The sequence below is a fragment of the Myxine glutinosa genome, chromosome 2 (assembly GCF_964187855.1).
Source record: "Myxine glutinosa chromosome 2, kmMyxGlut1.1, whole genome shotgun sequence".
Taxonomy (NCBI): Eukaryota; Metazoa; Chordata; class Myxini; order Myxiniformes; family Myxinidae; genus Myxine; species Myxine glutinosa.
The window spans coordinates 68,177,544-68,193,230 of NC_136262.1; positions in this window are offsets into that span (position 1 = coordinate 68,177,544).

Here is a 15,687-nt window from a genome sequence, read left to right on the forward strand (position 1 = left end):
CTGCCATAACAAATAAATGGGGGCACAGTATCAGTGATACAACCGCACCCTCCAGAAAGTTGTTCACCCGAGCAGGCCGAACTAGTCATCGATTCCTGGCCCAATATGCATCACCTCCATCTGCAACGGTTCCACAATTCTCCAACATCACGTGGCATCACATCGTATAAAGTACATTCAAAATCACAATCTCGGGTGCAATTTTGGCCGGATGTGAAATTTGGCAATTCCTCATCTGAAACTTATCAACATATTCTATTGACCATGACCATGACCATCGCCATATTCATGATTTTGACCATTATCAGTACCCTGTACCAAGTTTCAGTTGAATATGTTAAAGGATATGGAGAAAAAGTCTGAAAAACCACAGGTGGGACAGACAGACAGACAGACAGACGGACGGGACGGAGAGTAAACCTTTAGTGCCCTCCGGTGAAACCTCTATGGGACTAATAATAGCAATACTGGGGTCGTGGGAAACGCTTTGGCCTTTGAATATTGAGTTATGAAACGAGTGAAGTGTGGAGTGTTCCAAAGATAATCCACCATCAAGATCACCGTTGTAACATCATGAGCCAGGTTTTCATCAGACCCACAAGTGCTCAGTTTATTGAAACTTTAAATGTCTTTGGACAATATCCACTAAATTAGAGAATTTTGACATGCTGTGCAGAATCGAGCTTGGTATATTTAGCTTTTGACGACAATTCTCCTTTATTTCCCCATAAAGTAAATATAGTATCTGTAGAGCAGATGGTAATTTGATCAGTGCGATGACTGCCTCCAAAACTGCTGTTGGGTGTTTGATGTCTACACGGGAACCCGCCAAATGGCTGAACATCTCGGTTCAAAAAGACCTTTGGCTCAGTAATACCAATGCCAACCATGTAGAGGCTGAAGTGGCTTCATGTGTAGGAAGGAACTTCTTCACTTTTCCTTTGTCATCCTAGTTTTGTAAGATTTTGCTGTATGTCAAGCAACATCAACGTTTTTATTTCTCGAAAAGATTGAGGCTCATGAGCAGCATTTCTTGACAAGGAGTTTTTAAAATTCTGTTCCTTTTTTGTTGTTGTTGTTGTTGTTGTTGTTGTTGTTGTCGTATACAAGATCGAGGCTCGTGAAAGCTAACATTAATCACACAAAAAGTCAAACCGACACACAAAACACAAAAAAAGGGGAGCGGCAGACAAGATGGGGAGAGAGGGGGAAGGACACACACAACATTTGAGAGCAGGGACATCGGGAGAAATGTGGGAGGAGGAGGGCTTTGGGGGAGGTGGGAGAGGTATAAAACATATGAACACTGCAAGGACTTCCGGGAAAGAAGTTGGAATTTCAAAAAGAAAAGTGTATCTGGGGTGAATTAGCGGGGGTAGAAAAGATCAAGATTTTGGATGGGGGAAGATAAGAGATGGTGGTGAACAGCCGTTTTAAAGACCTGGAGGGAGGAGTGGGATTGAAGGGAGTGTGAGAGTTTGTTCCAGAGGCGGGAGAAAAGGGGAATGAAAGAGTGAAGGTGAGCAGAGGGCCTAGATTTTGACAGTTTAACCATAAGAGGGTTGCAGGCAGATCTTGTCCGACCTGTAGGAATATTTGGGGGACAGAGCACAGAGAGAGCTGGGGGAGCAAGGCCGGAGAGGAGTCGGTAGAAGACAGAAAGACCACCAACCTGCCTGCGATGAGTGAGTGAAAGGCCCTCGGGAGTTAACTTAATCGCAGGAGATTCCAATGATTCTGAAAGGATTCTCCTTATTATCCACATCAAGGCTTCAGCTACTACTTCTAGGAGGATGATACCTGTATAGTGCTGCTGTCAGCTTATGAGCCTTTGCATTTCCAAACTAGATGGTGTTCATAGAATACTTACCCTGTGCAATCAACTTGTTGCGAGCCAACTCTTCTGTTTTTGAACATTTTTTTCTTTGATCCAATATGGCTGCCAGACAGTGAGACCTGGTTATATAGCACGATATCTCAAAAAGTTATGGAGGGAGTCGAATGAAACTTGGTGGACAGCTTGGGTGTGTGACAACGACGAGTTAATTTAATTTTGGTGAAGATCCGAAACCGGATACGAGATTAAAAAAAAAATTTATAAGTGATTCTTCATCATTGAGAGATGAGGCCAAAAGCGATTATATAGCACGATGTGTCAAAACGTTGTGGACAGATCACACCAAAACTAGGGGGATGAGTTGGTTAGGTGACACGACGAAGGTGATTCGATTTTGGTTCAGGTCAGCAGATCCTACCCAGTATATCTCAAAGAATTTGAAGATTATTCAGCGTTGCATTCCTGCATTATTCAATGAACCTGAAGGTAGTATTGGTAATCCATTGCCCCTGCATCTTTTATCTCTGGCCTAGAGTACACTTAGCTGCATTTGTGATGAGTCTTTAAGTTCCCTCTATTTGGAATCGATATCAGCCATGGCCTGGATTTGAGTGATTGGAGAGCTCATCATGATTGGCTTGATTGTATCAGGAACTCTTCAGGTTTTCCACATCAAAGCTTATTGATTTGTATTGTTCATAAAAGCTTATTGTTACCTTGTGTTGATTTGTATTGTTCCTTTCTCTCAGAAGATTCAATGCAACTCTGACAAGTAGTCGATGGTCCGTTAAACCAAATTCAGTGATTGCTTATTCCATAGGTGTGTGTGACAATAACACCTGGACAAACATGTGTGAGTATATGTGCATTTTAATAAAATAGCTGTTTGCCATGTTATGTCTTTTTCTTACGTAACACTTCTTAAAATACATCATTTTACCTTGACCAGCCAAGTCTGGTGTTGACTTAATGGTTAAGGTGGATGCCTTAAGATCTTAGGGACTTAAATTTGAACCCCAGTCGTTCCGGTAAATAACACCAGGTGTGTTTATTCAGCCTGTCATCCTTCCGAGGACGACAAAATGAGTACCAGCTTACTGGTAACGGGGCACTGTATCAGCATCACAGCCGTGCTACCATAAAATGATGCAACCAGCAGCCACAGGCTGCATATACTAAATAATAATAATAATTTAATTGACATATGTGGAAAAATTACACGCCCAAACCAGGAATAGACCCTTGGTCCTCTGGTGAACCGGACCACGGTCAAGGTCAGAGTGCTCATCGGTCCCCATGGACATGCTCCGTTGTGTCTCTGTCTCTTCACTCTCTTTCTCTCTCCCCCTCTCCCTCTTTTCGTGGTTAAATTTAATTAAAATTATGAAATCCATTGATTAATCAGACTTGACTGTACGTGGGGCCATCTTGAGGGGTCATTTTGGGGAGTTCCGGTGCTTAGATGGAGGCCGACAGGCTGCGTGGATGGGCCATCCCCTTTCCTGCCTCCCAGTGACCACTTGCCTCTTTATAAAAATAACCAGTTGTTGCCTTTTTAAGGTGAATGCCATAATAACCTATATAATCTTATAATCATTAAGACATATCAGTATTAAGCACATAAATTGAGCACACTTATATCTTTATGTAAATTTGAATATGCGATACTCACATACTCACATACTCACAGTGATATGCATATTTACGTCAGCAGTTACAGTTTAATAATTAATTATTATATCGTGCCAGTCATATGAAAACATCAGACGAAGCAAGGACATGAGCTAAGACAACTCCATTTCATCTTGGACTAAAAAATGGCACATTTACCTCGATACACACATTTACCTCGATCTCTACTCATGGCACATTACCTCGATACAAGGCAGAACAGACATTTCTACAATACACACATTATTTCAAGGCTTCTCAGCCTCTTTCCACACTCCCAACCCTACGCTTCCTGGTGTGCCACTTTTCCATGGAAGAATGTATTTAAAGAGCTTTTCACAAAAGAACGGGGAGAGATATACACTGGCTGACTTCTTTGTTCTGAATTTGTTTATTGATTTTCAGTATCCTTGTGTGTCTGCTTGTATTAAAGTCAATCTATATCTCTCCGGTAATAAACGCTTCATTATTTAACCACAGAAAGTGGAGGACAGTCAATTATTCTTCTACACTCTCTCTTTCTCTCACCCCCTGCTGGTTGTTGGTGTGCTGGGTGTACTGTCATGGCGGCTCCCTGCTTCTGTCGTGAGTGAGTCTTGGTTGTTTTCCTATCCCCCACCCTCCTTTTGCTCCCCTGTGTCCTTGTTTCTGTTTGTAAAGTTTCCCTGTGTTTCCTTTCGATGTTGAGAAGAGAGAGAGAGAGAGAGAGAGAGAGAGAGAGAGAGAGAGAGAGAGAGAGAGAGAGTGAGAGAGACAGAGAGAGAGAGAGAGAGAGAGAGAGAGAGAGAGAGAGAGAGAGACTGACTGTTTCTTCCTTTTATTACAAGAGTACAAAAAATCAGTAATGTTCAGTCATAAAGAAACAAAGCACAATAAAAATGGTCTCAAGGAAAAATTATTATCAAATCATCATCATCAAGTGTGCATATGACATCATTAAAAACCCACTTTTCTTTAAAACATGTTAAATTCTTGTTCATTTTAAAAAACCGGTACTCTAGCTTTAGTCTTGCATTTACAAGAGCCTTAAAGGTGAGCAGTACATCATATGACGAGTCAGAAGCGTTTCCCATTTTTTTCTTTCTGGATTTATAAATTGCAAACTTGGCCTGGCCAATTAAAAAATTCATTAAAACCACATTTCTAAGGGAAGACGGTCCTAAAACACCATAAATAAAAACATTGTGATTGAAGAGGGAACCAAGCTTCACAAAGCGTTCCTGAAGGAATGTAAAAAGAGGTTGCAATCGTTCACACTCAAGGTATATATGCGGTAGGGTTTCAATGGATGCACAGAAAGGGCATAGATTAGAGTTAGCAGTAGAAAACCGGTTCAGTAAAACATTATAAGGTAAAATCCAGTGTACAAGTTTCCATTGAATATCTCCAACATACTTTGGAGTAGGCAAAAGATAAAAACTTCGCCAATTGGGGCAATTGGGGGGTATTGGGGGTAAAACATCCCGCCATCGAAGCCTCGGGTGCCCAGAAAATGTTTTTGCGTATAAAATTTTAACGTACGCGTTGTACAAAGTTTTCTTTGGAAAGGCGGGAAGGGATAATGCAGTATCATCAGGGCTGTTCAGGCCAGGGGACAGATTAAGTGGCGGGCTGAAGACTAGGAGTTTGGGGAAGTCACCCGCTGTTTCCTCGGGGGAAGGGCCAAGTTCCTCGCAGGTATTACGATACGTTGTGGATATCCCTTGAAGGAACCGAGAGATGATCCTGACAGATTTTATTCCGGTTTTTTGTGCCACAGCGGCAGCACTCAGCCGGTAGCTCCCAGACTCTGTCATGAGGTCTTTCACTCACAGCAGCTTGGCATCAACAAAGCGTTGAACGAGTCCCCTATTATTCAAGCTGTTTTCCAGGAAGGGGTTGTAGCATAGGGGCTCATTCATCAACATTTCCATGTTGTATGTTGCCATTTCACGGGAAAAGGACAGGGCTTGCCAGGCGTTCATCACCCCTTGGTAAAAGGTGGGCAGCAAGGATGAATCGATTTGATGAGGGTTCATCAAGAAAAGTTCTCGGTCGTAACCCAGCTTGCATGTAAGCTGTAATATGCAGTTAGCCAGAGGCCTCCAGAGTAGGGCTTCATCTCCATATACAAGTTGGCGCACGATATGAAGCCGGAAGACCATAATCCGGCTGCGGATATCAATAAGACCTTGGCCACCTTCAGTGAGTGGTAAGTATGCCACGGGGGGTTGGAGCCAGTGTTTCCCGCTCCAGAAAAAGTCGACAATGCTCTTTTGCAGTGTAATAAGAAGGCTCCCGGGCGGTTGTAGGCATATCATCTTATGCCATAGCATAGAGGCGACAAGATTGTTAATGACGAGAGTTCTTCCGCGGTACGAAAGTTGAAAAAGAAGTCCTTTCCAGCGGGCCAGTTTTGCCATTACCTTGTCTGGTAATCCCACCCAGTTCTGTTGCTCAAAGGTGTTGTCTCCGAGGAAAATACCGAGGTATTTAATGCCACTTTTCTGCCAGTTCACTCCTCCTGGTAGGACAATTGGCGGGCAATCTCCAGGTCCTATCCAAAGGGCTTCACTCTTCTTCCAGTTTACCTGGCCTGAACAAGCCTGACAATATGTTTTTAGTGCTTGAGCCACCGCAGTGACGTCAGCACTATTTTTTATATAAATACAGACATCATCTGCATAGGCAGAGACTTTTAGCGGTGTGGTAAGAATTGATCCAGTGAAGCCAGAAATGTGCGTACGTAATTGGAGCAGAAGAGGTTCGATGGCAAGAGAGTATAAAAGTCCAGATAGCGGGCAACCTTGCCGTACTCCCCGTTGTACAGCAATGGGGCTACACAATACTTGATTAATTTTAAGAACACTGGATATATTACAATACAAAAGTTTAACGTACGAGATAAAAATAGGTCCAAACCCAAAATTCTCTAAAACTCTAAAAAGGTACATGTGGTCAATACAGTCAAAGGCTTTTCCTTGGTCAATAAAAAACAGACCAACATTCATATTAAAATTGTTACAAAACCGAATGGTATCACGGATAAGAAAGATATTATTAAAAATAGTACGTCCAGGAATACAAAAGGATTGATGTTCTCCTATTAGTACATTCATAAAAGGTTTCATTCGATTAGACAAGGCTTTGGCTAAAATTTTATAATCCGTACATAAAACAGAAATAGGACGCCAGTTCTCTATAAGTTGAGTGTCCGCTTTCTTAGGAATTAAGGTGGTGACTGCTCTCCGGCAACTCCACGGCAGTTGTCCATCCTCTAAACATTCATTCAATACCCGCAGTAGGTGAGGTCCAATGGTGTCCCAAAAAAACTGGAAAAATTCACTTGTCAGCCCATCCAGTCCAGGGGCTTTATCAGGTTCTAAGGCCTTCAAGGCAGCGGTGAGCTCAGGTAACCTAAGAGGATCCTCCAACTGCTGCTTCTGATCCTCCGCCAATGTTGGAAGGTTAGAAACAAGTTCCGATATTGCATCCTGGTTAATGTCATGCCGCATAAACCGTTGTTTAAAATGTTTCCGGGCACATTCCCTGATTCTGCCATCTTCATAAAGGAGTTCCCCATCATGGAGCAAGCGTGTAATCATTGACGAAGAGGCCCCCCTTTTAAGGCTGAAGAAGAATTTGGTTGGAGCATCAAGGTCGTGTATGTACCTCATCTTCAGGCGCAATAAAGCATTTTGTGCTCGCCTTTCGGATATGGAATTCAGTAAGGCCGTTTTTCCATGGATTTGTTGCCTCATTCCCTGGTAGCTCACACTTGCGGTTCCCTGAAGCTGTTCCTGTAATTCCAGGATTTCATCTTCAAGTAAGGTTGTGGTTTTTCTTTCCTCTTGAACACCATACGCACGATATTGTTGGCAGAATAGTCTGATGTGCGTTTTGGCATTATCCCACCATTGTCTGAGGTTTGAGAAATTCCCTTGGGAGGCAACCAGAATATTCCAAATTTCTGGAAAAATGTCCTTAAAGGTACTATCATCAAGTAAGTTGTTATTAAATTTCCAAAAAGCACTCTTGTGTTTCGGGCAGGGGGCAGAAATTTTGAGAAATGTTGCGCTGTGGTCCGAGAATCCTGATGGGCAAATTTTGGATGACAGAACGAGGCGTTCAAGTGGAGGATTAATATAAAACTTGTCCAAGCGAGCAAGTACAATATTACCCTGAATGCATCGACACCATGTGTATTGCCTGATTGATGGGTGCTGTACCCGCCATATATCTGTCAAATTCATTTGTTTTAAAAATTTGGTGAGAGGGATTGTGGAGGCAGGATGGGGCTCTGCACTGTTCCTGTCTAGTTGGGGTTGAAGGGTGCAGTTAAAATCTCCACCAATACAAACATGATTGTCTCGGTTTTTTAGGGCGTTTTGGCTGTCGAGGGACGTTAGGTGTGTCCCAAGGTCATTAAAAAAAACTCGCCGAGCTACAGGCGTACTTGGGGCATAGATATTAAAAATAGTATAGAATTTTCCACAGTAGTGGAATTCTAGGGATGCTAGGGATCCCTTGTGTATTTCGTCGAATTTAAGCGATGAAGGCGAAAAGGAGGGGCTAAGAATTATTGCGACACCGCCTTTGCGGGAGTCACCGTTACTAAAAAAGGACAGGCCGGGGAAGAGCCTACACCACTCTGCGACACAGCAGTCGTTGGCATGGGTCTCTTGTAAGAGGGCAATGTCGACTTTCTTCTGTAATAAAAAATCCCTTACTTGAACTTTGCAGACAGAGCTACATCCTCCGTTAATATTCAAGCTACAAATGGAAAAACTCATTACAGCTATAAGGAGGAGTGACCACCACTCAATTTTTTGATAGCAGTTCATTCTTAGCTTTTTGCGACCACTTCTTTAAACGGTGACGTTGGGAGGAATTGAAATTATAAACGTGGGGCCGTTTTACCATCAGTCTAGCGGAATGTATAAAATCAGGTAGCTCCGGAAAAAAGGTTTCTATTACAACAATCCTTTTTCGGAATGTGTCCTTAAGAAACCTTTTTATCTCGGAGGGAGGGATTGGAGGGATTTCTTCTTCCTTGAGGCTACCACATTCACTAACAGAGTCATCTATATCAGATGGCTCAGATGGTGTGTCACACTGGTTTTCATCATTTAGCTCCTCACCGTCATCACATCCCTCCACGTTATCGGATGGGGCATAGTCCATAGAGGGGGGGGGACGGGGAGGGCATTTTCAGGGGAGCAGGGGGGGGGGTACTAATTTTTGCGGTTCAACCATATCAGTTTCTAGGTCAGTAGACAAGGGCGAGGATTCATCCACATCTATGTCCTCCAATACCGAGAAACGATTTTCTGTGACGAGGGACAAATCTAGGCCAGAGAGGGGGGGCTGTCGGTTTTCAGTTGTAGGTTTTTTAAAGAGATGACCGTTTTCATCTGTTGTTTGCAGATGTCTTTTTCCTTTTGGGCAGACTAATTGAAACTCGTCCTGGTTAGTGGGAAGAGATTGCAAGGGTTTGGGGGGAGGGGGGGGGGGGAGGGAGGACGTGATCATCGGGAGGGGATTCCCATCGGCTACCACGGCGGGAGAGGTAGGATCAGTTATAGCAGGCAACAAGCTGTGATTGGACGATGTCGCCTGGGGGGTGAGATCTATAGTTAACAGGAGATGGCTGCAATTAGATCCTTCAGTAGAGGGAGGGGCCCCTGTTTCAAGGGGAGGGGAAGGGGGTACGGCGGGGGGGTTTGGATTGGTGGTAAGAGGGCTTGGGTCGGTGGTGGACAGATTGGGATCAGTGGTGGTAAGGCTTGGGTCGATGGTGGGAAGGTTCGGGTCGGTGGTGGGAGGGCTTGGTTCGGCGGCGGGAGGGCTTGGTTCGGTGGTGGGAAGGCTTGGGTCAGTGGTGGAAGGGTTTGGACCGGTGGTGGGAAGGTGGGGGGGTTGCTTATTCCCGGTTCGGAGGGGAGGTTGCACTTGTGGAGAATTCTCTTTTCGGGGGCAGTCATGCTTAACATGCCCAAATTGTCCGCAGCCAAAACATTTTAGAACGTTGGTGGACACGTACACTGTATATTCGTTCTGTTGATGTTTTAATTTTATTATAAGGTTTAAATCCTTCTGGGAATTTTTTAAAATCATAAACACTTGCCGCCGGAATGAAACCACGTGCCTTAAATCGTTGTTTCGTGACCCAAAGGGAATCATGGAGATACGAGACACGATGGTACCGTATCGGGACAACTCTTTAATTAGTACATCGTCGGATACAAATGGGGGGCAATTTGATATCACGACTTTTATCGCTGGGCTATCTAGTGGGGAAATCATTACAAATAAATCTGGATCGATTGTCAAACCCTGTTCGACAATTTGTGGAACACAATCCACGTCGGACAAAAAAATAACGATCCGCTTGTTCATCCGTGAAGCGGCAACAACCTTGTCGATCCCGACAACACGACCGGTTGCGAGGACAACGTCCTCGACACTAACCTCACGTTCCGGAGGTACACAAAAGAACCCGTGCTTACGGGTCAGGCTCTGAAAGGCTGTAAATCGAGATAGTGCAGCTGCCATGCTGGAACAGCTGCACTTACAACCCCTCCCCAACTCGGGGAGGGTGAATATATAATACAATCTTCCCTACCCGAACTCCGGGAATGGGAAGCAATCAGACCTCTCCGATTTCCCTAACTTCGGAAAAGGGAGGCAACAAAACAAACTGAAGGAAGGATAAACGAAAGGAAAAAAAGGAAATAGAGGTTTAAGATGAAGGAGCAAACACCGATCGGGCGACGCCCAAAAACGGCGAACCCTTACCAGCGATCACCCTGTGCTCTCCGGCTCTCTCTCCCGTCTCAACGTATATGGGAATCACCAGGAAGACTCCACGAACAGGTACAAGGACACAGAGGGGGGAAAACGGGAGGGGGGAGGGGGGGGGGATGGAGCAACAACACAGAGCACTCACAGGCCTCCACAAGCAGACGCCATGACAGTACAACCAGCATACAAACGACCAGCAGGGGGCGCGAGAGAGAGAGAGAGAGAGAGAGAGAGAGAGAGAGAGAGAGATATGAAAGAGATGAAAGAGCCAGATGAAAGAGCCAGATGAAAGAGAGACATTTAGCATTTAGGTTAAGGGTAATCGTCGTTTTTTGGGCGGTGCCCTGTCCGGTTTTTTTTTTCTAACTCTAAATCTTCTCACTTTAAACCTGTTTTATTTTCTCGCTTATATTTCCTTAGTTTGTTTTGTTAACGCTCCCTTTCCCAAAGCTGGGAAAGTCGGAGTGTATTATTAACTTCCTATTCCCGAGCTGGGAGGACGAGGTCGAGCCTCGTGTGTTCAAACATGGCGGCTGCTCGCTCACAGCGATATGCAGTATTCGAGCAATTATCACGTGAGAATGGTATTGCATGTTCTTCACCGGAGGGTGTTTCGGTGGAAGCGATTGTTCTCGCGATCGGGGACACCATCGGGTTTGATAAGATCGCGTATGAATAAACGAGTTGTCATGTTTGTGTCCGATGTAGAGCACGTTGCTCTCATCGTACAACAAGGTTTGTCCCTCGACTCCGGACACTTTGTTATGGTTTATCCCTTGGATACTCCTGCTCAGAAAGTGGTTATTTCGAATGTCCCACCATTCCTGGATGGCGATACAATCCTTGCAGTGCTGCAGCGATATGGTCACTGTATGTCCCCATTAATAATGCTCCCTTTGGGCTGTAAGGATGAATGTGTCACGTGATGAGTTTCCGTAGACAGGTATTTATGGTTCTCAAAAAGGAATATCCCTCTTTGAATGTTGTTTTAAAATTCACTTCAAATGGTCGCGATTACAAAGTATATATCACCACTGACACCCTAAAGTGCTTTGGTTGTGGTGCAGTGGGACACATGAAACGGTTTTGCCACTTTCAAAAGGAACAGCCTAACATGGTCGAAACGGGTAACAATGACTCACAGACGAATGTTAACGTTTCCCGCTCGACAAATGTGCAGGATAAAGCAGATAAACAAGTGGACACGACCCCTCCCGTTGAACCAATGGACAGCGCAAATGAGGGGTTTGTTACCGTTTCCAAAGTTAAACAAGTACAAAAAGTTTTAATTAAAACAAAAGCCGCGTCGATGTTACACAATGCCTAGATGCAGCTGTGCCTATAACGTCGATGTTATAGGCACAGGACATTCCTATTGATTCGATTACTTGATGTTATTTTTGTGCAAAGTGAAAATATATCTCGGCAATTTCCCGTGTGTGGCGACAAATTTTTAATATATCTCGGCATTTTCCCGTCTGTTATTTCAGGCGGTGTATGACTGACCATGCCGCGATTTAAAAAAAATATATCTCGGCAATTTCTTGTGTGTGGCGACACGTGAACGAAGCTATGCTCCTCTCTCCACATTATTGTGACGACGTATAAATTAAATATTTCATCGTGACGATTGTCATCAAATGGACGAATTTTTAATATATCTCGGCATTTTCCCATCTGTTATTTCAGGCGGTGTATGACTGACCATGCCGCGATTTAAAAAAAAAAAAAAAATCGCGGCATTTTCCCGTCTGTTATTTCGGGCGGTGTATGACTGAGCATGCCGCGATTTAAACAAAATATATATATCTCGGCATTTTCCCGTCTGTTATTTCGGGCGGTGTATGACTGAGCATGCCGCGATTTAAACAAAATATATATATCTCGGCATTTTCCCATCTGTTATTTCGGGCGGTGTATGACTGACCATGCCGTGATTTAAAAATATATATCTCAATGGACTTGAAGTTACAGGCCTTTGAGAATTCATTTCGTTCTATAAAGGGCAACTTTCATCGGATTTTCTTCCCGTTTTTTTTCAACCGAGTCTAAAACTATGTTAGCGACTGTGAAAAATTAAATGATATATCTAATTTGATTTGAAATAAAATTGTGTGAGAGAGGAAGACACCACGGGCCTACAAAACAGGCCTCAAAGCTATGCGAGTTAATAAAATGGTGGATATTTGTTTATATGAAGCCTCTCCCAGAATGGGTGGAGCTATGGTTCCCAGAATGGGTGGAGTTTTGAGGTTTTGTCTTCTCTGCAAGAACAAGAAGAAGAAGAAGAAGAACAAGAAGAACAACAACAACAGCAGAGGGCACTCTATGACCAGCGTCTGCGATGCGGCTAAAAACGTAAATCGGGTGTAAGAAGTGCGTCACCTTCTGGGAAAAGGCAAATCAACGAAAATTCCATCACTGGAATACAATGTGATAACTGGTTTGCCTTATTAGAGGAAAGGGATAATTCAGAAGCTTCCACTAGAACAAACATTATCATGGAAAAAATGGAATTGAATTGTCCAATCCCAGCGTGTGTTTCTGATCCCTCAGACAGTGTCATCTCACACGAGGACGTTTATTGTGCAGCTTCTTCCTGTCCATTGCAAGAGGAGGAAAAGCACCTAAAATCTCTCCCTAAAAAAGGAATAAATGAGGTAAATAAAGATACTGAGGGAATAAAAGAGGATAGTTTAAATCCACTAAAGGAGAGTGACATCCATGAACTCAGCACCTTAGTCATGTCACAAACAGGCTTGGAGTCCCCTACCTCACATTCCGAAAAATCTTCAAATATATTTCCATCACAAAATGCTCCTGAAGAAGCTTATTGTATTGAAACTGAGCAATCATGTGAGGCGTGTAATAAAGCCGAAACACCAATTGATTCCCCATATGAGGAATCTGATGGTGAGGGTGAAGACGAGTCTTCTCAGAGATTCTAAAGGCTGTAAACAGCCTTTCGGATGCGGAGCTTCGGGACTTCTTGATGACCAGGTATTCATATCGTAAAGGGAGCATTGAACTGAAATATCATTTCCCCAATCTTCTGGTGTTGATTATTAAATTGAAGCAAATTGTGCATAACCCTAACACTCCAAATTTCACTGAGGCTCAGAAGCACATAACAGGTTTAAAAAATGTATACAGAAAGCTCGGCAGGAGCTTCTCAAATGATGTACCGATGGGTTTTTAAAAAAATGTAGTTATATATCTTCTTTCTTTTACTGAAAGAATGAGTTTTCGTTTTGGCAGTCTAAACATTAACGGTGGTGCTAGTTTAGAACGCAAATTTCAAGTAAAAGATCTGATATGGCATTAGCACCTGGATGTCTTGTTACTGCAAGAAACGCATGGAGATCCGAACACCCAAGCCCAATGGAGAAGGCTAATGATCTTTGAGAAGTTAAGTGATGAGAATCCCAATGGAGGGGCATTGATTCTTCAGTGATATCAATTGTCTCACTGCTGGGATTGCTTTATTTGTTTCTTTATCATAATGCTCTCACAAGTTCAATATAGCCGTTTCCGCTATTCGTGGGTTCTGCGTATTTGCTGGTGATAAAATGTGACCTGTTTCTTCATTAGCAGAAAAGTGTTCTGAAAATTTGCGGATTTTTTTCTTTTCACGGCCGTGGTCCGTGAAATCGCGGTCCCCCCCCCCCCGCCCCCCCATTCGCGGCTGTGTTCCACGAAATCACGGTTTTTTTCCCCTATTCGCGGCCATGTTCTGCGAATATGCGGTTTTCAGGGGCATTGAAACAATGAAACAATTAACCAGATTTTCATCAACCTTCGTAGATTATCGTCGACATTCTCTGGATTTGCCTCGCCATTCGCTGATTTTGCACCGCCATTCGCGGTTTGGTCCTCTCTATTCGCAGATTTTTGCGACTCGGGAACCTATCCCCCCTTTTTCCATTGAAACAATGCCCCACTATTCGCGGTTTCGCTATTCGCGGATTTTGCAGGAATGTATTCCCCGCGAATAGTGGGATCCCACAGTACAATTAAGTAATTCCCGGTCGTCTGGCTTGTCTTCATTTCACTGCCAATAATAAAATCTTTGTTTTTGTAAACATGTATGCTCCCAGTGAGAATGCTGAAAGACACAACTTCTTTATAAAACTAGAGGATTTTCTTAGTACAAGTGACTTAAATTGCTCTTTTATTAGTGGCAACTTAAACTGCACTCTTGACCGTTTTAGACAAACAGTGCAGAGCTACATCCGAGATTTGCCAAACCCCTAGAGAAAATCATTAAGACGACGGGATTAATAGATGTTTGTTGTATTCAGCACCCTTTGCAACGTCAGTTTACTTGGTCTAGATGTACGTCTCAGACACACACTCTAGCCAGGTTAGACACAATTTATGTCAATACTGTAATGCTTGATGCTTGACAAGATATTGAAATATGATATGGTGCCTTCTCTTTTCTATGATCATCTGTCGCGGCTTGCTGTAATTGTCACGGCTTGTCGCGGCTTGCTTGCTGACATTGTCATTCAAGCTTGCTCTGCAGCAATATGGCAGTCCATATTGGAAATCCAACGTCATGTTGCTGGAAAATGCTATTTTTTGTGAAGCTTTCAGAGTGTTTTGGAATAGCTTCAAAGAAAGGAAGAATAATTTTGATAACCCGATATTATGGTGGGACTACGCTAAGGCACAGATCGCTGTCTTTTGCCAACAGTTTAATCACTTCTCATCTTTTAGCGTAAAAAGGGAGAGGTTTGCACTAGAAAAAGAAATAATGAGGTTACAATCTGATGTGGCAAATAACCCCAGTGTAACAAATAACCATTTGCAACTGGAAAAGAAGACTCTACTAAACAATCTGGTCGAATACCAAGCGAAAGGTGCAATTGTCCGTCTAGAGATGGATCAGCTATATAATTTGGATGCACTGACTAAATTTTTCTTTCATTTTGATAAAAAGACTACCCATCAAAGGCAAATTGAAACCTTAAAAGCTCCCAACTGGTAACACTGTGACGTCACAAGATAATATAAAGAGGGAGGTTTATAACTTATTTTCATGCTTGTTTATGGCAAATGACGTGGACGATGACGCGATACGTTATTTCACGTCTGACTTACCCATGCTAAGTTGTGCTCAAAGGGATCAGCTTGACTCCTTACTTTCCTTGGAAGAGCTTACACTTCCTCTTGCTTCTCTACCTACTGGAAAATCTCTTGGTTTGGACGGCCTCCCAATCGAGTTCTATAAATCATTTTGGCCCTTATTAGGCCCAGAACTGTTGAAGGTCTTTACTAGTTCGATATATATATATATATATATATATATATATATATATATATATATATATATATATATATATATATATATATATATATATATTGTTGCGGATCTCTAGCCGGCCTTTTCC